Source organism: Tenrec ecaudatus (assembly GCF_050624435.1).
Source record: "Tenrec ecaudatus isolate mTenEca1 chromosome 1 unlocalized genomic scaffold, mTenEca1.hap1 SUPER_1_unloc_14, whole genome shotgun sequence".
In the NCBI taxonomy this organism is placed as follows: Eukaryota; Metazoa; Chordata; class Mammalia; order Afrosoricida; family Tenrecidae; genus Tenrec; species Tenrec ecaudatus.
In genome coordinates this window covers 2,063,519-2,088,143 of record NW_027457554.1, presented here as the reverse complement: position 1 = coordinate 2,088,143, position 24,625 = coordinate 2,063,519, and the positions used below count along the sequence as shown (strand labels likewise).

General features: G+C 56.3%; 2 pseudogenes; both read left to right on the top strand.

Annotated features, from left to right (window-relative positions):
* Nucleotides 1-6,990: 6,990 nt before the first annotated feature.
* On the top strand, nt 6,991-10,894 carry LOC142435775 (bifunctional peptidase and (3S)-lysyl hydroxylase JMJD7-like; annotated as a pseudogene).
* Nucleotides 10,895-12,923: 2,029 nt separating this feature from the next.
* LOC142435774 (cytosolic phospholipase A2 beta-like) lies at nt 12,924-22,150 on the top strand (annotated as a pseudogene).
* Nucleotides 22,151-24,625: the final 2,475 nt, after the last annotated feature.

Here is a 24,625-nt window from a genome sequence, read left to right as displayed (position 1 = left end):
AGAAGCACTGAGGAACAACGTCTGGCCCATAGTAAGTGCTTATAATTGTTCATTGCGATCCGTGTTATTATTTATCATCCCATGTAAACTTTCCAGCACACGCACAGGTCAGGAAACCAAGATTCTGAGCCTGTCAGTGCCTTCACTGAGGCTACCCCTCAGGAGAAGGGAGGGGCTGCATGCAAATCGAATACATGATCAAACCAGTTGGCCTGGGTGGAGGGACTTTCAATGCTAAAATAGGGGAACTGGTTGTTGGGTGTGTGGGAGGAAAGGCATCTAAAGAAAATCAGCAGAGTGCTCCAAGGCTCTGGAGTTCTGACTACAAAGACACATAACCCAGGCCTATATATCTTTGGGGGATGTGCAAGACCAGTAATTACAGGTAAAGACATACATCACAGGAAGGGGTTGCACTATAGGGTATACAGCAATGAGAGGGGGACAATATAGGGATATACACAATAGGAAGAGGAGGGATTGGGGGCACACATGTGACAAGGGCAGATCCTAGATTCAGGATGGCAGCCTAACTTTGAATGTCACTGAGCTGGTTTGACTTGTTTCGTGGGTCTCCATAGAAACCATTATCAGTAGGGTGTAAACTCTTCCTATGGGAACCAAGCTAATGGTCACAAGCATTTAGGGAGAACTAGCCCATTGTCCTTAACAGCAGGGAGGGGGGGACCTCTACCTGCCCTCGGAGCAGACAGTTGTCTGGCCAATGCCTGCCTTCAGGGAGGATGTCTCCAAGCATCTGGCCTCCCACGATATGCTAGCAAATAGGCTCTAGTGTTTGACATGTCTTTGGGGAGACAAATCTGGGGAGAATTCTCTTTATAATTCCACATACATGATGTAAGGTATCGGTCCATTTGCCTTCATTCCTTTGCATGTGGCGACTCAGTGGTCATAGCACTGTGTATTGAATAAGTGGGTCTTCCCCCATTCACATAATTGTCAAATCATAAGTTACCATAGGTGTATGGGTGTATTTCTTGATTCTCATGTCTACTCCTTGGACTGCCCTCTTAGGAATACCACACTCTTTTGATGATTGTGGTTTTTGTTAGATCTCTCGGGAGATAGAGTTGTACCTCGTTAGAAAGAATTCACGCCGGAGCCTGGTTCGTGATCCAAGTGAGTTTGATGAGAGGTAGAAGAAGTTTCAGGTTTTACACAGCACCCATAGGACTCCTCCCGACCATGCAGCCTGGCTGAAGCTGCTGAGCGTCACGCAAAGATCTCTCCTTCCCTGTGACTCTCTGCTCTCTGTTAGATCTCGATCTCTCTCTCTCTCTCTCTCTCTCTCTCTCTCTCTCTCTCTCTCACTCTCTCTCTTCCTTCTCCCCCTCCCCCTCCCCCACCCCTCCCTTTTCATGGATTCCAGGGGGAGGCATGGTGGACGACCCCAGATGGACCCCATTGGCTGAACTGAATTCACCTGACTCAGGTGGGCCGATCCAGGTTTAGCACCCACCCAATCCCACTGGTGGGAATCCTGAGCCTCTGAGCATGTGCAGTGTGCCGCTCTTTGTTCCCTTGCCTGGCTCTCTGGGCATGGCTTAAGGGACATCCCATCCCTGTGCTAGTCTGCCTAACAATGTTACAGTACATTTTTAAATTGGAAAGGATGAAACTTCCTATTTTTAAAATTTTATTTTTTATTTTATTTTGAAACCTCCTATTTTGTTCTTCTTTTTTTCAAGATCATTTTTACTATTTGAGGCCCTTTGCAATCATGTGAATTTGAGAATTGACTTTCCGTTCCCCTAAAAGGAACATAAAAGCTGTTGGAATTTTTATAGGGATTGCAGATCACTTTGGTCATATTGTCATCTTAACAATATTAAGCTTTCTAATTTGTTTATGTCTTCTTTAAATTCCCTCAGAAGTATTTTTAGTATTTGTCTCCCTCATTAAATTATTCCTCAGTCCCATCTACATGTAACCTCCTTTCTGGGAAATGGGCAATGCGACGGTGGGTGAGGGGAGACGCGGGGCAGTGTAAGATAAGATAAAATAATAATTTATAAACTATTAAGGGTTCATGGGGGAGGGGGAGGGGAGCGGAGAGGTAGGGGAGGGGAAAAAAAGGAAAAAGCTGATTCCAGGAACCCAAGTGGAAGACGAATTTTGAGAATGATGAGGACAACGAATGTATAAGGGTGCTTTACTCAATTGATGTATGTATGGATTCTGATAAGAGTTGTATGAGCCCCAATAAAACGATTTATTAAAAAAATATTCCTCAGTCCTTTAGTTGTGTAGATGGTATTAGAAATGGAATTGTTCTCTTTCTTTCCTTTTCCGATTGTTTGCTGCTGGTGTATGGAAGCACAACATATTTTTAAAGAATGTTTTTATTAGGGACTCATACAACTCCCATCACAATCCATATACACATCAATTATGTAAAGCACATCCGTACATTCATTGCGCTCATCGTTCTCAAAACATTTGCTCTCCACCTAAGCCCCTAGCATCAGGTCCTCATTTTTTCCCTCCCTCCCTGTTCCCCCCTCCCTCATGAACCCTTGATAATTTATAAATTATTATCTTGCCATATCTTTCCCTGTCCGATATCTCCCTTCACCCACCCCTCTGTTGTCCGTCCCCCAGAGAGGAGGTCACATGTAGATCCTTGTAATTGGTTCCCCGTTTCCAACCCATCCTCCCTCTACCCTCCCAGCATCACCACTCACACCACTGGTCCTGAAGGGATCATCTGCCCTTGATTCCCTGTGTTTCCAGTTCCCATCTGTACCAGTGTACATCCTCTGGTCTAGGCAGACTTGCAAGGTAGAATTGGGATCATGATAGTGGGGGAGGAGGAAGCATTTAGGAACTTAAGGAAAGTTGTATTTTTCATCATTGCTACATCGCACCCTGACTGGCTTGTCTCCTCCCCGAGACCCTTCTGTAAGGGGGTGTTGTCCAGTGGCCCACAAATGGACTTTGGGTCTCCACTCTGCACTCCACCCCTCATTCACTATGATATAATTTTTTGTTCTGATGATGCCTGATACCTGATCCATTCAACACCTCGTGATCGCACAGGCTGGTGTGCTTTGTCCATGTGGGCTTTTTTTGCTTCTGAGCTAGATGGCTGCTTGTTTACCTTCAAACCTTTAAGACCCTGACTCTATAGCCGGGCACCATCAGCTTTCTTCACCACATTTGCTTATGCACCCATTTGTCTTCAGCGATCAAATCAGGGAGGTGAGCACACAATGATATGAATTTTTGTTCTTTGATGCCTGATAAGTGATGGCTTCTGCACCTCGTGATCACACAGGCTGGTGTGCTTCTTCCATGTGGGCTTTGTTGCTTCTGAGTTAGATGGCCGCTCGTTTACCTTCAAGCCTTTAAGACCTCAGATGCTATTATCTTTTGATAGCCAGGCACCATCAGCTTTCTTCACCACAATTGCTTATTCACCCGCTTTGTCTTCAGCAGTTGTATCAGGAAGGTGAGCCTCATAGAGTGTCAATTTAAAAGAAGAAAGTATTCTTGCATTGAGGGAGTACTTGAGTGGAGGCCCAAAGTCCTTCTGCTACCTTAATACTAAACCTATAAATATATGCACATAGATCTGTAAGGTCTCTCTCTCTGGGACTAGATTTCAGCCTTGGTCCTTGGCTCCGCGCGAGAAAGATTTTATGCTGAAGCCGGGCTCATGATCCAAGTGAATTTAATGAATGTTCAAAGAAGCATCAGGTTTTACGTGGCACCCATAGGATTCCTTTGACCATGCGGCCTGGCAGAGACTGCTCCGGGACATGCAAGGATCTCTCCCCTCCCACGGAGATGACCAGACCCTCTCCCTCTCGGTTCCTGCCTTCTTAAGGGTTCCTGGGGGAGGCGTGGTGAACGACCCCAGGTCGATCCCATTGGCTGAATTGTAGTAACCTGGCCCAGGTGGGCTGCTCCAGGTGTAATGCCCATCTCCACCCACTGGCGGGAAAATCCAGCTTTGTCCTTTGCTGGTTCTCCTGGGCATGCGTAAATGGACTTCCCAATTACCTAGGCTAAGCTACCTAACAGATCTATTTCCCCATCCTCATATATAAACATATTTGCCTATGTACATGTCTTTGTCTAGAACTCTATAAATGCCCTTTGCCTCCCAGCTCTTTCCTCTATTTCCTTTTTTGACTTTCCTCCTTTCCCACTATCATGCTCAGTCCCCACCAGAGTTTCAGCAATTCCTCTTGGTTACATTGCCCTTGATCATGCCCTACCAAGCCTCCCACACCCTCCTCACCACCGATTTGGGTCACTTGTTCCTTTGTCCCTGGGTTTGTTAACACGACTACCTTTCCCCCCACTTCCCCCTCTCCCATGTCCCCTCGGAACTGTTGGTTCCATTGTTTTCTCCTCCAGATTGTTCATCCAGCCTATCTTATTTAGACAGACCTGAGGTGGTAATAACATGCACAAAAACAAGACAGAGCAAAACCAAGAAACAATATACAGCAAAACAACAACAAACCAATGACAAAACCAAAACAAAACACAATAAGAAAAAAAAGCTTGTAGTTAGTTCAAGGATTGTTTGTTGGCCTTTAGGAGTGTTTTCCAGTCCAGTCTGTTGGGGCACCATGCTGGCTCCAATGTCCACCTTCAGCATTCCCTGAGGACCTCGCCACTCCAATCCCTTGCTGTTGCACCCCTTTAGTGTTTTGCCTCAGTGTGGCAGGATCATATTGGGTGCAATTCCCACACTGTTTCTCCATGGTTGTCCCCTGTAGGGCTATGAGTCAGTGAGGGGCGCCATGTCTCCTAGTTTGGCTGGCCATGTGGTCCTCTCTGTGAACTGGCTGTTCTAATTGGAAATATTGTCCCCATGGCCTGGTGGTCCAGGATGTGCTCCACTCTCCTCGTTCCCCTTCCTCTGCTCCCGTGTGCTCTGATCAGATATGTCCCTCTCCCGGAGCTTCAGATTCAATGTCGCCCTTTGAAATAAATTCTTCTGGGGGGAGGGGCAGGTGTCGATTTAGTAGTTGGGATTGGGACCGGCCCCTCAAACCTCTCCACTGGTTCCCTACTGCATGCTGGCATGCTGCATTCACATCTTGGAGCATTGGGTTGAAGTCTGGTCCCTCTTTCCCAGTGGAGATAAAAACAATACCCGCTCCCCTTGGGTGGGATAGTGAGGCTGAAATTCTTTAAGGGAGCAGACAGCGTCTATTTTCTCCTGAGGAGTGGCCGATGGGTTTGAACCACTGACCTTGCTGTTAGCAGCTACCGGGGTTCCTTACAGTTAGCCGTAGGCACACTAAATGAAGAGACAGTAGGTTAGAAGATAAATGTGGGGAAATCAGTTAAGTGGAATGAGGGGCTCCGGGATGGAGGTTCAATAGGGTGAGTAGAGCGGGCCTCAATGAGGAGGTGGCTCTTGGGCACAGACTCAAGGGCAGGGATGGAGGGAGTGTGCAGACACATGCGGGGGCAGTTCACGGAAGGCAAACACCCTGAGTCGGAGAGAGGTTGGTGCGCTCGGGAGAGGGAAGCGTTTTTCTCATGTGTATTTTGGTTGGTTAAATTCCTAGCAGTGGAATTATGGGGTCAAAGGAATTGTCTAGATCTCCTTTGAAATTCTCTCTTTCAAAGCCCTGGGATAGAAGAGTGACCGTACCCCAAAAGAAATCTATTCAAATGCAAGAAAATCAAAATGGAAGAAGAGTAGAAAACATAAAGGGGCTAAAAATAGCAGTTACCACCTCTGTTAAGAATTTCTGTGAGAATCTCAGGGGTTTACCGAGTCATCTTCCGCGGTGCCTGTTACAGTGGGCTGGCACAGTTTGGCCACGTGTCACCCCTCCGCGTTCCTGTATCTACTAGGCAGGATCCTTCTTGCCTCTTTGCCAGTGACTTTCAAGTACCAATCAGCTCTTCCCTTTCCACCTTCGCAGGTCCCCTGGGACCTTCCTATTCAGCTCCAATTTCTGATCTAGCTAAAGACATCCCCACTTTCCCACTGACCGTGAGACTAATCGGATGACTTCACCGGAGGCGCGCGACCTTGTGGTTCAGGGGGAGGGCAGTGGCCTTGAAGCACAGGGGGGACCTTCCGCTCTACCCAAGAGAAAGAATGGAGGGAGCTGCAGGGCCAGGGAGCAGGGAAGGTGTGTGGTAAGGGGCCGGCTCCAGGCAGGGGCTCATCAGAGGAGAAGAATGGGTTGGGCCCCGTTACCAAGGCCAGGCAGACTTTATTCTCCAAGTGGTAAGTCATCAAAGGAGGTTTGCTCAGAGTGACAACATGAGACTGCCTTTCAAGAAGATGTCTGGAGCTGGGGTGATAAATGCTTTTGGAAGGAGGGGAGTTAAGCCAGGGGAACCAGTTAGTTCACTGTGGCAGGAGATATTGTAAGCCTTTCATCCAGTCATTAAGCCAGTGTGTACTGGGGATCATGGGCGTGCTGGGCACTGTGCTCCATCCTGGGAAGGTGTAACCCACACCCACACCCTCATGGAGATCACATTCTAGCCGGGGACAGAGACAGCTATCCAGTGGAAATCAATTGAGTAGATAGTATATTAACCTGTTTGCAAACCTGTCACTGGAGTCGTAGGACTGCCCCGTATTGTGTCTGAGGAAACAGATTGGCCACCACGTCTCTCCCCCGAGGGGCACCTGGTGGACTGAGATCAACCCCCTCCTGGTTAGCAGCCACGTGCTTAAGCACCGTGCCACCACCAGGGCCCATAGATAGTGTGCTTGACGGTGCAGGTGGTCAAGTGGACATGCACGCAGGAAGGGAATGAGGAGTTTTTCAGAGCCCCGGGGTGGTGTCCATGGTTAAGCATTTGTCTTACTAATGGGAAGGTCGGTGCACTTTGCCTACTCCTAAAGGACCCCCAACGAAATGCAATCCTTTTCAGAAAAGTCAGGGCCACAAACTGTGGAGCAAAGGTCCACTCTGACATCCCGGGTCACCAGGAACCAGAATCGACTCGAGGGCAACTGTTGTTTGTTTACTAGAAATGGTTGTGGGCTGGGGCCAGGAGTGGGTGGGCGGTGGGTGGTGTGGTTCACAAGTTCCTAAAGAAGAAGGATAGCCAGCTGGGGGAAGGAAGGCTCTTGGGGTGACTTGTGAGTGGAGGGGCCCCAAAGGAGGTGGCATGGGAGAGGGTGAAGGTGAGGGCAGGGGAGGTTGGGAGTGTTTGTAGGTAGACTCCGTGAGACGAGGAGCCAGCCAGGAGCACAACAGGGAGTCAGTGATGTTTATGAAGGGCAGCAAGAGAAAGCCACCCAGGCAGCACACAGCACGGTACCATCATGGAAGACCCAGGGCGTTCAGGTTATAAGCATGTCTCCCCGATGAGGCTGTCAGCATCTTGAAAGGACCCATTCACACTGGCCAAGCCAAGTGCTGAGCACATTCCAAAATATTCAGTGAATATTCGCAGTTGGAGGGCATTCTTCCTTCATCTTGCTGCCCCCAGCCACGGGGAGCTCCCTGCATGGTGCCTGAGGCTGCTTTTCTATACTTCGCTAGAGGTCCGCCAATGCAGCTAGGGAAGCTAACCAAGGGTCTGGCCCCAGGGAGGACTGGGGTTTGGGCCAAGCAGGAGTCCCGCTGTGTTAGCCCCAGTTGACCAGAGAAACAAATTCATAGACACTTATATGTGTTTTAAAAGAGAACTTTATATCAAAGAAAAATTGTACATTAAGAAAACATCCCAGCCCAGTCCAGATCAAGTCCTTAAGTCTGATATTAGCCCACATGTCTGATACCAGTCTATAAATCCCTCTTCCTACTCACGAAACACAAGCAATGATGCTGATGCAGGAAGATCACAGGCCAGTGGGTGGAAAGCCTTGTGGACCCAGTGGTGGTGGAGGCATCCCAGCGCTAGCAGGGGTCTCTAAGTGAGCCCTGCGGCTCCAGGGCTCTAGTGTAGCTCTGTGTGTCTTGTCAGCAGGAATGTCTCACAGGAAGGGAGCTATTGATTTCCGTGGGCACCTCTAAATGAGGTCATCAAGCTGCAACCTGAATGACAGCTTAGACTCCACCCCTCCACAAGTTGACACCAGAGAATGTTGCTCACCTGCTCTTGGGCTGTGTGGCCCCTCCTGGAGTAGGCGTGCGGCAGTCTCCTCCTTGAAAATCCCCTTCTATTTCTGGTGGTCCAGAGTCTCTTGGTCCCTCCCCAGTGAGCACTGCCCAGTGATACCCTGTGGCCTGCCCAGAGAGGGCATCTCATCCGTAAGTGGCTGGGTGCTGTTTATGTCAACATCTACCTCCCACCCCACTTAAGAGCTTGGCGTGCCTCCAACCGTGCCCTACCTGGATGAGGCCCCGATGCCACTGCACTTCTACCGGGACTGGGTCTGCTCCAGCAGGCCCTGCATCGTGCGCAATGCCCTGCAGAAGTGGTCACTCCCCTATCTGAGGTGGGTGCAGCCCTGGGCTGGGCTAGGGTGATGGGCGAGCTGTCTTGTCGCATGTGGGCATGCTCTTAGAGTCCCTTCCCCTAGGGCCACGGTGGGCGCCACGGAGGTGAGCGTAGCTGTGACCCCAGATGGCTATGCTGATTCCGTGCGCGGAGACCACTTCGTGATGCCAGCCGAGTGCCTGCTGCCCCTGTGAGGTGTGTTGGACGTCCTGGAGGGCAGGGCCCGGCACCCTGGCGTGCTCTACGTGCAGAAGCAGTGCTCTAACCTGCTTACCGAGCTGCCCCAGCTGCTGCCCGACTTGGAGCCCCACGTGCCCTGGGCCTCCGAGGCTCTGGGTGAGAGGGGGCGACTGGGGCAGAGGGCAGTCGTTGAGAATACACAGCAGAAGCACACACCAAGCTTCTACACTGACAGCTCAATGACATTGATTGTCTTGGCCCACACCCACCACCCCATGGCCAGGGTCAGGCCCTGCCGCCCTGGAAGCCTTGACTGTTGACCGACTGCAAAGGATTAGTGCTCTAACTTTTGCCTGTGGGGGGCTGGGCCCACTCCCCAAGCCCTCCAAACCATGGCCTGTTCGCCACTTTTCCCTGGGATGCCCCTCGCTCGCACGCAGCACCCCTGGCCACATCCTGTTGGGTGTTATCCCAGACCCAACCTGCAGGGGACAACCGCTCCTAACTCTCCTCCTCTGTCCTGCAGGGAAGATGCCAGACGCGGTGAACTTCTGGCTGGGGGAGGCGGCTGCAGTGACGTCCTGTAGGTGTCTCTGGGATGCAGGGACAGGGAGGAGCCAGGATGGGGCCAAGGGTGGGAGGCTGGCCTGGAGGGTCGGTCTACAATTCTGCGAACAGAGGAGGAGCGGCGTTGCAGCGTGGTGGGTGGGATGACTTTGGTGTGGGGGTGCACTAGACATCTCTCAGAGGGCACATTGGCCCCGGAGGTGAACTTGGGAGAACCCTATGCGTGGATATTTACCTCTTTGGAGAGATGACCCGCATGGGGCGTGTGGTGAGTGCCAAGTCCCTGGTGGCTGGGATCTGGAATGCCCTCCACCCCAGCCCCCCCTGGGCATCTCCTGGAGTCTGGTTTGACTATGTCGTTGAGAATACACAGAGCAAAAGCACACACCAAGCTTCTATGCTGACAGTTCAGTGACATTGATTCAGTCCCTCTAGTTGGTTCAAACGTTCTCACCCTCCCTTCCCGAGTTCTTCTCCCTGAGGGAAATGAGGGGGCTTCAGAAACTGTGTAGAAAATAATGGGATTCCGCCTCCCCCCTTATAAATTCATTGTCCTCCAGGATCCTGGCTGTTCTTTGAAGAGGCTGTTTTCAGTCTGAGCCCGGATGGAGTTTAAAAGAACACCATGCTCATGGCAGAGGGATGGAGATCCTTTACTGCCTAAGTTGAACTAGTACTGGGCGTAAAGGAGACATCAGGGGACACTTTGGATGGAAGGTTGAAATCTTTATTCGCAGGACTTTCTCGTTTTTACACCCCTGGCTGTCTTGAGGCGCAAGGCTCTGGGTGGGCAGGTTCTGCCTCTCATGTGCCCTGCTCCACCAAATCTGCTTAGGACCTTCTTTGTGTTGGCAGTGCACAAGGACCACTACGAAAACCTCTACTGAGTCCTCTCTGGAGAGAAACATTTCCTGTTACACCCGCCCAGCGACCGACCCTTCATCCCCTATGGTAGGGCTGGGACCTGCCTTACGCATGGGCCCCAAACCAGAAGAAGGGTAGCGAGGCTTCCCTGCCTGTGTCCCTGGGGCCAGGCAGGCAACAGGAGAGGCTGGGAGGAGGTGTGAGGGACTGGGAGCACTCTTTGCTGAGCTCCCCCTTTTTCTCTGGCATCAGAGCCGTACACCCCAGCAACCTACCGACTCACTGAGGCGGGCACCTTTGAGGTGGTGGATGAAGAGGCCATGGAGAAGGTGTCCATCTTGGCCCTGGGCCTCAGGGAGGGGCGAGCTCATCCATCTCCGAGGAGCAAGGGGGCCCCAAAGTCCTGGGAAAGTGGCCCCTTCCTCCGTAAGGTCCCACCTTCTGGGGCTGGCTTCCCAGGGCGGATGGAGGGGGACCTTTGGCCCTTACCGTTGGCAAGGCCAAAGGCCGAGTTCCCCGGTCCTGCTCAGTCCCCAGGTGCCCTGGCTTTCACTGGATCCCTTGACACCAGATCTGTCCCAGTACCCACAGTACCGTGGGGCCCAGGCCCTCCGCTGCACCATGCAGCCCGGCGAGATGCTCTACCTGCCGGCCATGTGGGTCCACCACGTGCAGCAGTCCCAGGGCTGCATTGCTGGTGAGGAGCTGCTGGCCTCGGCCAGCGGGTGGGCTGGGGAGGCTCTGGGTCAGAGCTGGGCCACCCACTCCTGTGCTTGCTCTCCCCACAGTGAACTTCTGGTACGACATGGAGTATGACCTCAAGTATAGTTACTTCCAACTGCTCGACACCCTCACCAAGGCCTCAGACCTGGACTAGTGGAGCCCCCAGGGAACGTGCCCCCCCACAGCTCAGGGGGCACTCTGGCTCCTCCCCAGATGGGCCCCCACAGAGACACCCTGCAATCTGTCTGACCCAGAACCCCGTTTGGGTTGGGACCGACCCTGGAGACTATCATGGGTGATAGGAGGAGGACCAGGAAGTGCCAGGCAGGTGTCTAGGTCAGGGTTCCCAGAAAGCTGCCACGCAGGTGAAGCAGCCCCGTGGGTGGAGGCCAGCTGCGGCGTCCTCCCTCCTCTGTAAAGCTGTGAAGTGGATATAATGATGGTCCCTACCTTTCTGGCTGCCCTGGGGCCTGGAGAGGGTTTCTGTAAGGGCCCGCTCGCTCGCTCGAAGGACATGCTCAATAAAGCCGGGGAGGCTCCATGTGGTACCTGCCCCTTGTGGCTTTCTGTGTCTCCAGGAGGGCGGGGAGGGTTCAGATGGAAACGTCAGAGAGAGGAGCTAGCTCCCTGTCTGTCCAGGGACCACAGCTTGTACTCCGGTCTGGCCGGCAGGCCAACCCTGTTTTAACTCTCTGCCAGGGCTCGTTGACTGGGATTCTGGTTTGCTTCGCGATGGGGTTGGTGGCCTGGGAACGAGCCTGTGTCTCCTAACCAGCACAGGGACCAGGGGACAGAACCTGCCCCACCCCCACCCCTGGGCTGCTCCTCTGCAGAAGGAACTGGCTTTCTCATGCTGCCCCCACAAAAGGGGAGATGAGCCCCCTTCCCCTGGGTGCCCACCTGGAGCTCCAGTCCTGGCCATCTCTGGGGACCCAGGTGGCCCAATCCCTGGCTTTGAAGAGCTGTTTTTAGTAACAGCCACTCCCCTGCTGTGATGATAGGCTCCAGATACACCCCTCCTCCGGGTCTGCTTCAATGGAGACTGGGCATTCCTGTCCTACTGGTACCTGGATGTTGCTACAAGCCTTGTTGGTGGGGACTCTGCCCTTGCCCTACCTCTGGCGGCTGCCCAGACCTGTGGCCCCTCCAAGCCATGCCTTCCTGTCCTGCTCACACGGGTGATTGGTGAGCTGTCCTGGAAGGAGGACCCGGCCGGGCAGGCCCAGGTGGTGTCTGCTGGGGGCAGTGGGTTTTCCAGGAACCCAGCAGGGGTGGGGGACCTTGAGCCCATGGGAGGGTGTCAGTAGCCCCAGTATAGGCTGAGGTGCCTCATTTCTTGGGCAGGGTGTGGGGCTTGGGCGGAGCGGAAGATGTAGGTGGGAGGGGCTAGGGAGGCCAGTTGGGACATACTTGGATTTTGGCTTAAAACACCACAGTCCTCGGCCCAGTGGCTACTGCTGCCTTTGCTCGCCCCGCCTGGGACCCCCAGCCTCATGGCTCTGGTAAGATTGGCGTGGCACTGGAGCCCACTCTGACCCTTGCTCCCCACCTGAGTCCTGACTAATGCTTTCTCTGGAGGGGTGTGGCCGCGGTGGTCTTCAGGTGTAGGGGGTGTGTTTGCCAGCTTTGGGTAGGGGCATGGCTGGGCTGCGGATCCACAGAGCTTCTAGGCAGGGAGAGGCTCCTGGCTGCTCCCCTGCTCCCTCTGAGTCAGTTGCCTGGGCTGTCGGGGCCTGAGACTGATGAGATGGGTGACTTTCCCGGGTTCTTCCTCTGCCAGGAACCCCTGGGCGCATGCAGCTGGGACTTCCAACGGCAGCTGGGAGGCCAGTGAAAGGGTGTGCTGACACACGCTCCCTGGCCCCAGCGCACCTGACAGGGCTTCAGCCCAGAGCCCGGGGTGGTTTGGGATGGAGTCCTGGGGTCCTTTGTTTCTCTGCCCTCAGAGAACCTGGAGGGCGCAGGGCTTGGCGCCCATGGGCTGCCTGGCCTGGTAACCTCCCACCTGCCCCAGCACAGAGGTGGCTTCCAGAACTGCCCCCTGACCAGGGGTGGGATGCACAGGCAGGAGCGAGTGAGCAAGCAGGAGCTTAGTCCTAGCAGGCCGCTCCCTCCATGCCCTTCTGTATGCCCACCCAGAGCTTTGTAAGCGAGGGCATGGGCTGGGGCAGACAGGTGGCAAGATGGGAGCCTGCTGGTTCCAGGAGAGGGAAGCGGAGAGCACAGCGATCCTGCCTCTGGGTCTCCGGCCAGTTGCTGGGTCACCTCTCCATGCCTCCGCCTCCTCATGAGGCAGCGTAGTAGTCGGCTGAGTTAATGTATGGATAGCCCTTGGGACAGACCTGTCATGGGCATTGTGTAAGTTCCTATGGACGTGCCCTGTCTCTTCTAGACTCGGGGTTCTGGGTGGCCTTGGCCCTGTTGGTGCAGGGTGAGCCCTCACAGGTGCCCCAACCTCCCTTCCATCGCCTGCGGCCTTTGGTCATGTCATCCCACAGCAAGCTTGTCCCCTCCCCGCTGCTCTGCAGGCCAAGTTGCCCGTGACCTGCCTGCTCACCATTCGTGTGCTGCAGGCCCACAGCCTGCCTGCCAGGGACGTGGGTGAGTTGACCGAGAGAGGAGAAGGGAACTGAGGTTGCAATTGGAGCAGGGCAGGGACGGTGGAGGTGGCAGGAGGGCTGGGCCTGTGAGGTCCTGGGAGGAGGGCCTGCAAAGAGTGACGGGCAAGGGCTGGTGATGGAGGGTGGGGCTTGGTGCGTCCCCAGGGATCCCTCTGGTGGTGAACTCTGCGTGGCTTGGGGGAGAATTGGCCCTCATTTCTTCTCCTCCAAGTGACCCACCCTGACTTCTATGTGACCCTGTGGCTTCCCACGGCCTGCAACCACCGGCTCCAGACGCGCACGGTCAACAACTGCAGAAACCCTGTCTGGAACCAGAGCTTCCACTTCCGGGTGCACAGCCAGATCAAGGTGGGCCTGCCTCAGCCCAGCCCTGCGTTCCCCCAGCGCCACCCCCACCCCACCCCCACCCCATGGCCCTGTCCCGCTGCTCCCCTTCCAGAACATGGTGGAGCTGAATGTCTTTGACCAGGACCTGCTGACCAGCGACGACCCCATGCTGTCAGTGCTGTTTGACGTGGGCACTCTGCTGCCTGGGGAGTTCCGGCGCCAGAGCTTCTTGCTGAGCCCACAGGCAAGACTCCACATGAGCGGCCACCCTCGGTACCACCAACGGGATGCTGCTTAAATGGCCCTCTTCAAAGAACTTTTTTACAGACCATGAGGTCAGGTTTCCCTGGTGCCCGAGGCCCTTGTCAACCAGGACCTGCTTCCCGAGAAGCGGCCCCCTCCTCGGGGCTACATTATGGACAGCAGCCCTCCCCGCATTGGCACCCCTGGCTGGCATCTGGGTTGGAATCTGCACATACCCACACTGACACACACACTCACACTCACATTCCAACCCACACGCAGCCTCACACACATACACAGGTACACTCACACGCAAGCACACGCACTCAACCACTGTCACACTCACACATGCACAGCCATGTGGATACACATGCACACACACTCACATGTGTACACAACCACTCACCTGCATGCCCACATACATGCACACGTCTTACCTTTATAACTTGCTTTTTCAGGGTGGGGAGCGGTTTGACGTTGAATTCCGCCTGCGGAGTGTGTGAGTTGGGGGTTGCGGGGGTCAGGGGAGTTGGGGGTTGCGAGGTAGGGGGAGGGGCTCTGGGTCAAATCTGTCCCTTCTGGAAGGAGAGAGCCTCGTGCGCTCAGGGCTGGTGTCCTTCCCCGGGGACCCTCTGTGGTTGGAAGGACTGCCTAGGCTTCCTTGGAGGCAAGAACCTGACCCCCGCTCATGGCTTTTCCCAGGTCAGACTGTGCGGAGCAGCTCACCAGCAACGGTGTCCTAGTGGTGAGTCAGATCATTGTAGTGATTGATTCAGGATCATAGTAGTGATTCGGGATCATAGTGGTAATTTGGGATGGTAATGGTGACTTAGGATCATGGTACTAATTCGGGATCATAGTAGTGATTTGGGATCATAGTAGTGCTTTGGGGTCATAGTAGTGCTTTGTGATCATAGTAGTGCTTTGTGATCATAGTAGTGATTTGGGATCATAGTAGTTCTTTGTGATCATAGTAGTGCTTTGGGATCATAGTAGTGCTTTGGGATCATAGTAGTGCTTTGTGATCATAGTAGTGCTTTGTGATCATAGTAGTGCTTTGGGATCATAGTAGTGCTTTATGATCATAGTAGTGCTTTGTGGTCATAGTAGTGCTTTGGGATCATAGTAGTGACTTGGGATCACAGTAGTGATTTGGGATCATAGTAGTGCTTTGGGATTGTAGTGGTGAGTGACACACCCTCCCTCAGGCCATCTGCTCACCTGCCCTCCTGGCTGCAAGTCTGTCTGGACCAGGAAAGAGCAAAGTGGGAGGGGCTATGATTTCCAGAGGACATGGGACTGAGGAGCAGGAACCGCGGGCTGCAGGGGAATGGATAGTGGTGAGGTATCCTTGCGTGGGAGGGGCGGCATATGAATCTTCTCTTCCCAACACAGGCCCGTGAGCTTTCCCGCTTGCATGTGCGGCTGGAGGAGGCCAGGGACCAGAAGGGTGAGTCTCCCAGGTCACCAGGACAGCCCTGGCCCTCAGCCTATGTCTTCCCCCTTCCTCAGCTGCCCATCCTGGAAGAAGCTGCCAGCCACCTTTAGCCTCCGAAGGCTAGGGCTGGGGGTGAAACTGCCCGGGCTTACCAAGACCTGGTCTTTTCCCATGACCCTGCTCCGAGGGGGCTGGGCTGGGGGTAACTCCTCCCAGCCTCTGCCAGCCACAGGGGCGGGAGACACCTCACGGGCAGGGAACCCCCTCCCAACCCTACCTCGGTTCCTTTCTCCAGAGTCAAAGGGAAAAGTTCAGCTTGTGGTCCCCGGGTCCTACGAGGGATCTCAGGAGGTCACCGTAGGCAGCGACTCCTTCCGTTTCCACTTCCCCACCTGCTGGGAGCAGGAGCTGAGTATCCACCTGCAGGTAGGGTGCCCCCCCACTGACCCCCTGGAATTCAGGCCCACAGGGCTGGGTGGTACCCCTGCTCTGAGACTCGGGTAAGTGTACAGTTTTGGTCCCCTTGCAGAACGCCCCCCAGGAGCAACTGAAGGTGCCACTCAGGGCCCTGCCATCAGACCAGCTCGTGAGGCTGGTCTTCCCTACGTCCCAGGTACTCTTCACTCAGAGGAAGAGACCCTTGATGTGGGGGTGGGACAGGGCCTCAGGCCAGTGCAGGGGTGGGGGCAGGGGGTGACTCCTTCTCTCCCTTTTCTTTTGGGCCAAGCCCCTGGGCTGGGCTGTGGGGGTGCATCCCTGTGGAGATGACTGGGGCATCCCAGGGCCGAAGTTGGGGTGGAGGTGCCAGCCTTTCTGAGTGGTATTTTGCTGGTTTGCAGGAGCCTCTGATGAAGGTGGAGCTGAGAAAAGAAGACAGGTGAGAGGCTGGGCTGGGGGAGAGCAGCCGGGGGAGGGAGGGCGCTACGTGCAGCTGGGTGGCCTGGAGGACCGGAAGCAAGCGGGTGGCTACAGCAGGGAGCTCCCAGTCTTGGGAAGGTGCTCAGAGCAGAAAGGGTCCTTCCTCAGCCTTGTAGTCTGCGTGTGGCCTCACTGGGTGGGAGAGAGGTGGGGGCTGAGGAGAGTAACATGCCTGGTTTGAGGAGCACAAAGACCAGAAGGAAGCAACCTTTTGGGTGGAAGCAACGTGGGTGGGCCTTCAAGAACTTTTGCTGGCCCTCGGTGTCTAGGAGCATAAGCAGCCCCAACTTAAAGGCCTTTGTTCCTTCTCAGCCCCCGTGCCCCCTCCCCAGTGTAGCCCTGGTCCAGCGTTGCAGGGGAGGGAGAAGCTGAGACTCAGGGCCACCTTTGGCCACAGGGACACCCTCATCTGCCAGCTGGCCTTGCTGTCATGCCTGGCGTGTTGGTGTGGCTCTGGGCCCACCATCCCCCCCTCACTCTCCAAGCTTCAGCACACAGGCTGAAGGGAGAGAAGAGATGGACGTGGATCTTGCAGGGAGATGGGCCCAGTGTCCTCTTTTCTGACGAGGATGAGCACTGCCTCACTGTCCGTCCATCCCCCCACCCCGCGCCCAGACCAGGGGAGCTGGCCGTGCGCCTGGGCTTCGAGCTGTGTGCTGAGGAGCAGGCCTTCCTGAGCAAGAGGAAGCAGGTGGTGGCCAAGGCCCTGCAGCAGGCCCTGCAGCTGGAGGGAGACCTACAGGAGGACGAGGTCTGTCAGGCTGGGCAGGAGTGTGGGGGTCTCAGGCCGAGTGTTGAGCTGAGTGGGCCTCCACACTTCCATTGCCCGACCAGGGTTGGTTGTAAGGCGGACTTGTGTTTGCCTCTCGTCTGCCCATCTACCCCCCTTGTACTTCCCGGAGCTTTCTTGATGTTATCTTGGGCCCAATGCGGCTGAGCAGTGTCAGAACCACGGGCCCCACCAGGGGTAGCTACCCTTCTCTGGGCGTTGGCCCTTGGCCTGGAGCTGATTTTAAGACTGGGCCTCTCAGACAACTCGGTGGACATCTGGCCAGGCCTCTCTGCAGGTTGGGCTGGCTCCTAAGGAAATGAGCTCCTTGCAAGGGGAGAGGGACGCTGATTTGGGGGTTTTGAGGTGAGCCTGTGTCTTTTAAGAAGTGACCGCCGTACTCCCCAGGCTGGGGATGGGGAGATAAGGCCTGTGGCCTGTACGCTCCCTGGAGTTTTCAAAACCCGAAAGGACCCACCCTGCTGAAGGAGGTTATCCTGACATGACTCTCCTCAGCTGCTCTGACTCAGACCCGCTCCATGGGTCCCCACCAGACTCTGACCTATGCTAACTTGGTGGTGGGGCCAGGGGCAGGGGACTGAGTGGCCACTTGACTTGCTGTGTTCTCCTCCTGTGGTTTTTACTGCCCGGCACACCCTGACCTCCCCTCCACCAACTGGAAGTCCCCGCAGGGCCTCCCTTGAACCCAGCTGTACTCTGCCCTTCCAGGTCCCAGTGGTGGCAATCATGGCTACTGGTGGAGGGGTCCGGGCAATGACTTCCCTGTATGGGCAGCTGACCGGCCTCAGGGAGCTGGGCCTCTTGGACTGCGTCTTCTACATCATAGGGGCCTCGGGCTCCACTTGGTGAGCAGGCTGAGTGTGGGATCTGGGGGTGAGTGGGCAGAGGCAGGGGTGCCTGTGGTAAGGCTTCTCCAGTGCCCCCTTGGCCTCCCTGACTAGATTGGAAGGTCTGCGAGGAGGCAGGTGGCAGGTGCGATATGCCCAAGGTGCCCCATGGGCTTCGGCTGTCTCCATGGAGCTGGAAGGCACCTGCGGCCTGCTGCCCTGGGAGAGAAGGTCCGAAGGGGTGTGAGATCTCGGGGGACTCTTAGAGGAACCTGTCTGCCCCCGACCTCTGGCTTTGCCTAGGATCTTAGAAAACCTCTACAAGGATCCAGATTGGTCGCAGAAGGACCTGGGGGGCACCACAGTACTGCTGAAGACGCAGGTGACCAAGAACAAGCTGGGCGTGTTGGCTCCCAGCCAGCTGCAATGGTACTACCAGGAGCTGGAGGAGTGCGCTCGCCTGGGACACCCGGCCTGCTTCACCAACCTCTGGGTCCTCATCAATGAGGCCATGCGACATGATGGGGTACAGAAGGGCGGCCCACGGGGACGGGCCTGGACCTGGAGGCAGCCCTGCTGGGTAGCAGGGCGAGGGGAGATCTCCAGAGACCAGGCAGCAATGGGTTTACACGGAGGTATCTCCCTACAGCCTGATGTCCACAAGCTCTCGGAGCAGCGACAGGCTCTGAGGCACGGCCAGAAACCTCTCCCCATGTACTATGCCCTCAACACTAAAGGGCACGGCCTGTCCACCTTTGAATTTGGAGGCAGGTCGAGGTAGCTGGTTGAGGCCCCGGGCGGCCAGGGGTCGGGGAAGGGGTGGTTGGGATGGTGTGGGGAGGCAGTTTTTCATGCCCTTCTCCTTACACTCTGGTCCGGGACCCGAGTGAATCCAGACACCCATGACCCCAGAGTCACTTGGACTGGAGGGGAGTCGCCCCGTCCTTTGTGGCTGCCCTGCGTGGGTTCGGGTGGGCAGGATGGTGGTGGCCAACAGCGGTCCCTTCCCACCGCAGAGTGGTGTGATTTCTCCCCCTACGAGCTCGGTTTCTCCAAGTAAGGTGCCTTCATCCCCTCCGAGCTCTTCGGCTCCGAGTTCTTCATGGGGCGGCTGATGAAGAGGATGCCTGAGTCCCGCATCTGCTTCCTGGAAGGTGAGGGGGTCTTGGAGAGAGAATGGGGGAGGGGAGGATGTTTCTGGGGGAGCCCCATCACTGAGGCGGGCAGCAGGGAAGGGTCAGGCTGTGACAGGAATGGGGGCTCTCGTCCCCTTGTGTCTGCGCTCCCAGGTATCTGGACCAACCTATATGCAGCCAGCCTCCAAGACAGCTTATACTGGTCCTCGGAGCCCAGTCCATTCTGGGATCGCTGGGCTCAGACCCTGACCAGCTTGGGTAGGTGCCCAGGCTCCGGGGCTGGTGCTGGGGGTGGGCATGTGACTCCCAGCTCTGTGTGTGTGTGGTGGTGGGGGCACTGGTCTCAGCTCTTTCCCTCTCCGGGGTCACTGCCCTCAGACTGGGCTAGCACCCACGCCCCACTCCCTGGCTGTGCAGACAAGAAGCAGGTCCCAGTGCTGAAGATGGTAGTGCCACCCAGCCTGGCTGGGAGGATCGGGGAGTTGTTCTCTGGCCTCCTGACGTGGCGCCCGCTTGCCCAGGCCACCCACAACTTTCTGCGTGGTCTCCAGTTCCACAAAGACTATTTCCAGCACCCTCACTTCTCCTCCTGGAAAGGTAGCTTCTCCCACCGGGGCCCAGCCCCCTGATGTCTTCCCAGAGCTGTTGGCCTTGGCTCCAGGCCCCTCACCTCACCCCTTGGCTCCATCCCTTCCATGTGTGGCCCCACGGGATGTTGGAAGTAGAGTTTCCTGCCTTCTCCTTCAACTGGGGCTGGAGGTTGCTTCAGGGCTGGGGCCAGGTGGGTGGGCCCTGAGGGCGGAGTCTTTTTCCAGGAGCAGCCAGTGACTGCCACTGACCAGGGGAGCAAGCGTGGTGTCCTCAGCACCCGTGCTCAAGGCTGCCCTCCCACCCCGCCCACCTCTCCAGACACCAAACTGGATGGACTCCCTAACCAGCTGACCCCTGGGGAGCCCCGCCTGTGCCTGCTGGACGTGGGCTACTTTGTCAACACCAGCTGCCCGTCCCTCCTGCAGCCCACCCGGGACGTGGACCTCATCCTGTCGCTGGAGTACAACTTAAATGCTGCCTTTCAGGTGGGGGAGCTGATGAGTGGCACCCGAGGATGCTAGGGCGGCTTCACAGTGTGTGCCTTGCTGGCTTCCTCCCAACCCTACGAGACAGGGACCCACATGCTATGGGCTGAGCTGTCCAGAGAAACAAAAGCAGCAACACTCCTCTGTGTAGAAAGAAAGAGCTTTATATCAAGAAGTCATTTTAGATCAGCAAGGCATCCCAGCCCAGTGTGATTCAAGACCATGCTAGTCAGAACCTTCCTCAGCCTCTGTGTAGCTGCAGGCAGATAATGCCCAGGCTGGCGTGAACACAGCCGAGTCAGAGGCTCTCCAGGCTGGTGGCTCCATGGGGCCGTCCCTGGAGACAGAATCCCAGCGAGGAGGAAGAGGCTCATAGCATCTCCCCTTCCTTCCAAGGAGGGATCACCAGGCTTCCACCTGAGTGACAGGTGGGACTCCACCCCTGCACTTTCACGCAGGTCCAAGTGGACATAATATCTAACCACCACACCATGTCAAAACAACCAAACCAGGATCCCCACCATGGAGTCCATGCTGACTCACCGGGTCCCCGTTAGTGTGTTTCCGAGATCGAACTGCTTACGGGAGTAAAAATGCCCACGGAGCAGTTTGTCACAGGAAATCAGCCTCTAACAACCAATGGGTCAGTAGGCACAATTGTATGGCGATAAAATAGTGAAGGTCTAGTAAAGTCATAGAGGCTAGGAGAGATAGGGGAGCGAGAGTACAATAAAGGAGTCAGGCACGTTTTATGATAGCATGCTCACCTCAGCTCCTCTTGATGGACCACGTGGAAGTGGGGGAAGAGAGAGCATCTGTATTATCTTGGGGTAGTTACAGGTAGCCTTAAGACATGCATATTCAGTAGTTACATACGCCACAAGGTGGGTGGGATCGACAGTAACGCTGAGCTCACAAGTGAGGAAGCCTAACAGCTGCATTGGGGGAAGCTGAGAGGGGGGCTGGGCGACAGCAGGAAGAGAGAGCCAGAGGATGTCTGCCTCTGTAGGGAGATCAGACCAGCCATGTGCTCACTTGAAGGCAGCATGGCTGTTAAGGGAGAGTCTGTGGCTACCAACGTGGAGGCACAAGTTCAGGAACGTGGTGCTCGGCCCTCTCTCCATGGAGCAGCGGGTGCTTTCCCAGTGCTGACCCTGCAGAACCTCGCCCAGCACATAACTGCTTCACCACCAGCACTCCCTGTGAAAAGAACTGGGGTTTCATTCACGCTCCATCAGGGGGCTTTCTCCGCACTGGGGAGAGGATGTGATGGTGAATCTGGTTGGCTGCACCTGCACCCCGGCTGATTGCAGGCCGTCGACACCCCAGCGTTTAGTTTCTGTGTTAATTTAGTGAGAGGTGTGTGCCCTTCATGGCTGGCCTCAGCGATGGCTACAGTCCGTTTGGTGGAGCTCTGAGGGGCTGCGGCACGGCTGTCCACTCCGACTGATGCTTGGTCCTATGTGACGTCAGTGTCCAGGACCAAGGGAGCCCAAGGCTAGCCCTCTCCTGCCCTCTGTGCCCCTGCAGCAGCTGCAGCTGGTGGGCCGCATGTGCCAAGAGCAGGGCATCCCGTTCCCGCCCATTTCTCCCAGCCTCGGTGAGGAGCGCCAGCCTCGGGAGTGCCACAAGTTCTCTGACCCCGGCCGGCCTGAGGCCCCAGTCATTCTGCACTTCCCCCTGGTCAACGACTCCTTCCGGGACCACTCAGCCCCTGGTGAGCCAGCTTGCCGCTACCCCCTTCCTGGTGTCCCAGCCTCCCCGACCCAGCAGACCCGCCCTCCACCCCAGCACCCTGCCCCTCCATGCCCACGATGTGCTCTCTGCACAGGGGTCCCTAGGACACCCGAGGAGCCGGAGGCCGGCCGGGTGAACCTGTCTCCGTCTGACTCCCCCTACCACTACTCGAAAGTGACCTATAGCCAAGAGGACTTGGAGAAGCTTCTGGGCCTGTCCCACTACAACATCTGCAACACCCAGGAGCGGCTGCCGGCTGCCCTGCGCGAGGCCGTGCGGAAGAGGAGGCAGCGCTGACAGCCCGCCCCGAGTGAAGCCATGCCTCAGCCTCAGAGAGCCATCCCCCAGTGTTCTGGGACCTCGGAGGGCCTGGTTGGCCCCAGCAGCACCCTTCCTAGCCTTTGGTGTATGCCCTGGTACCCTAGATGGGGCAGGAGCTGCCAGCACCTCACAGAGGGCCATCTGCACTGTGAACTGAAGCTGTGACTATGGGCTTGCCACAGCTCAGCAGCTGCTCTGATCCTGGGCCCTGGGCCCCTGGAGCATGCCACAGTGGGCCTCTTCTCCAAGCACCGGGAGAGGTGGGGTGCAGAGTTGCTGTGGCAGCCAGGGTGCAAATGGGGTGGGGTTGGGGTTCTGGGTGGCTGGGCCCGGTGTAGAATGCTGGCACTGGGGGGAGGGTCCCAGTCTCCCCCGCGCTGCTGCTCTGAATGCTGTACACAGGGACTCGGGGGCTGCACACATTACAGGACTCGTCCCAGCAACGGTCTGAGGATGTCATTGCTGCTACGAATGGGGAGACCTTTGGTACCACCATCAAAGACCAGTTTAGGAAACAAGACAAGGACACATCTCCCTGGCCCCGCAAAGAGTTGCCAGACTCTTGGTGCTGTGCCACCCTTTCCCAGCAGGAAGTCCCGTAGGAGGTGTCTGCTTCGGGCACCCCTGCCCCACCCTCCCAGCCAGTAGCTGCCCTCTTTGCCGGGTGGGGGTCAGAGCACCTTGAGGAAGAGCCTAGGAAGGTGTGACCTCGGAAGGGCTGCCTCTTACCAGGAGCTGCCCGTTCCCAGGGTGCTGCGTGGTGGCCTGGCTAGACTGTGGCGAGCCTGCATGGGCAGTCTGTGGCTGGTTCCATGTGGTGACCTGGATGGAGCACGTCCTCACCTACAGCCCCAGGGTCACTTCTGGGCCCACCCACTCACCTACAGCCCCAGGGTCACTTCTGGCCCCACCCACCCCTGTGGAGGAGCAGCGAGGCCCAGTGAATGAATGTTGGGTCCCTGGGTCACACCTGCCCCACCACCACCACCCTGACAATATGCCACGTTCCTCTAGCATTGGTAACCACGTGGATTCCCATGACACTCTCCTTCCCCCTTCCCCCCAATGCATGGCTGAGTGACTCCCAGGTTGGGCACAGAGTGAGAGTCAGGGCAGGAGTGACTGCTCAGTACCCCTGTGTTCAGGATGAAGCTTCACCCCAGCCATTCATCCCATTCATGAACTGGACCCCATGGGAGAGTGCGTGGAGGTGGGCAATTACAGCGGAGATGGTGCCCCAGGATGTCTCCACTGGTGGAGGGTGGTGGGCTCAGGGGTGCTGCACATTCTGGGGGGTGGGAGTAGGGGGGAACAGGGGCTCCTGCTTGCCCATGTGAGAGAGAGAGAGAGAGAGAGAGAGAGAGAGAGAGAGAGAGAGAGAGCCGTGCCCTGCCCTGCCTTCTCTGCCTCCACCTTCTGACCCCTGACTAGATTCTCTTCTCACCTTGGAGGGCGACAGGGCCTGTGCCTTGCGAGAGCTGCAGGGGACTGTGACAGCAAGGGACGGGGAGGCACCAGGCTGCCCATGAGCCGAGGTTGGTTTGGAGAGGGAGGGGAGAAGGCAGGCCAAAGGGCACAATTGCAGGAGGCCAAGTCCAGGCAATCTTGCTGGGACTATGCCAAGAGAGGCTGCCCTAACCCCGTGCTGCTCCAGTAGGCAAGGCGTTCCAAGAGGGCCTGCTCTTCTCCGCAGACCAGCCAGCAGCAGGAAGCTAAAGGATCGCACGGATCTGCAGATGTGTGTGTGTGCCCATGGACGCACACCACACAGACACACACACATGGATGGACATACCACAGGCATGTATACCATAAACACACCTGGATGAACACACACCGCACCGATGGACACGCATCTACCAAAAACACGTGAACATCTATCACAGGTGCTCCCGCACACACACATGCACACATGGACAGGCATGAGTATAGAGGGCTGAGCCCGTGGGTGGGACAGCCGTCAAGTCTGGGGAAGGGAGTGACATGGTCCAGAAGCTGCCCGGGGACCATGGGTTGCCCTGGCGGGTGGGGGTGAGGCTTCTCTTAGTCCCAGGCCAGTGGGCGTCTGGTGCGGGAGGTGCAGAGCAGATGGGGACCCTGCTCCAGGAGCCCCGAGTGGGCGATGCGGGCGTGTCCACATCCAGTCACACCACCACTGTCCTGAGAGGTGAACTGGCTTTCTGTGTGCCCACATTGGGGGCCCGGGCCACGTGTTCCAGGGAGCAACTTGTACAACCTGGAGCTTGGGACCGCTTACTTAAGCTGAGAGGCCCTGTCGGACGACCTTCAGCAAAGCTCAGCCTTTGAGTTCTGGGCTTCTGGCTTCAGGGCACGGTGAGGACAGCTGCTGGTTCTGGCCCAGCTGCAAGCAGCCTCGCTGTACCTGGCCCTTCTGGGGACTCCAGATAGCACTGGGGAAACTGGGTGCACCGAGAGGCTGGGTTACTTGCT